Source organism: Lygodium microphyllum, chromosome 28 (genome assembly GCF_053477565.2).
Source record: "Lygodium microphyllum isolate KBCC chromosome 28, Lygodium_microphyllum_v1.1.10, whole genome shotgun sequence".
Classification (NCBI taxonomy): domain Eukaryota; kingdom Viridiplantae; phylum Streptophyta; class Polypodiopsida; order Schizaeales; family Lygodiaceae; genus Lygodium; species Lygodium microphyllum.
The window spans coordinates 4,553,650-4,554,865 of record NC_141162.1 but is presented as its reverse complement, the minus strand read 5'-3'; the positions used below and the strand labels follow the sequence as shown (position 1 = coordinate 4,554,865).

The 1,216-nt window shown below is 36.2% G+C and overlaps 1 pseudogene; it reads left to right on the top strand.

Annotated features, from left to right (window-relative positions):
* The first annotated feature begins 328 nt into the window (after positions 1-328).
* On the top strand, positions 329-990 carry LOC148011140 (uncharacterized; annotated as a pseudogene).
* Positions 991-1,216: the final 226 nt, after the last annotated feature.

Sequence of the window (1,216 nt, the reverse complement as noted above, 5' to 3'; positions counted from 1 at the left end):
CCTATTTGCGAGAGCAACCTGCTAATGTGGCTAAAACCTTGGAAGCCAAAAAGAAGCTTGAATCAAAGACTTCACCCCCATGGTATCCGTTGGCTAGAGAGGATTTGGCCCAGCTTGTTTACCACGTAGATATATATTTGGGCTCTTTCTTGTTATGAGAGGATTAGAAAGTATGGTATGCAATGATTTCCCCAAAATTTTTTAGGTTGAGTTTCAAAAGGAAGCGATGACCAAAGTAGCTAAAGTGACAAAAGGTCTAAGTGCAGAGGAGAGGGCTTTAAAAGAAAAGGAGATCTCAACTGAGTTGCGACGAAAGTACATTGATCGTATGCAAAAAGTATTGCAATGTTTGATTTGTTTAGAATTATTATTGTTGTGTTTGTCTCCTACTAATATGAAATGATTTTGGTATATTTATTAGGTTTTGAATATTATCAATCCATCCCTTGGCAAGGAATAGAGAGAAACTTTGTTTTCTCTTCAATTTGATGGAGAGGACACCATTGTGGGTATTGAAAAGTTGAATTTGATAGCAATCTCTTTTGTCAGTGTAGAGAAAAAGATACTTGGTTGAGACTTCTTGAGAGTTCAAGATCTATTCGCAATATCCATGGTATGCCATCAACAAACACATAGTTCAGAGCGTAAGAGTTTTAGCTTTTCTTGCTTTATCTCTATGCTTCATAGAAAAAAAAATTATTTGCTTTGCATGTTTTTGTGCCTTTCATTATTTCTTTCATTGTAGGTGGTTGTCTAGGAAACTGTTGCTAGACATGATAGAAAAGAATGCGCTTTGTTCTTTGGAGCAAGAGATAAGAATAGCAGTTACCATAGAGCATCCAATTAATTTTCCCGATGAGCCATCTCTTCATGTTTACTTTGCATCCATACGATACGAGGGAAGAAAACATATTTTTGGCAACATTAAGAAAATTGGTGCTAAAGAAAAGTCCACAAAAAAGAGGATCAACCTATTCAATCCCAGCTTGATGCAGCTGCTTGTCGATTGCTCTATTGGTTGGTTTTCTATTTTAATGCCTTTTGTTTGACATTGTAGTGTGTAGTTTGTGGGGACTCATATAAATTATCTTTGAATATTCCATGTATTTTTTGCACTTGAGAGACCTTAAGCTGCTTGTTGATTTTCCCAAGGCTTGTAAAAGATGGGTGGATATCATTAACAAAGAGTCCACTATGTATGGGGAGAATATGATTG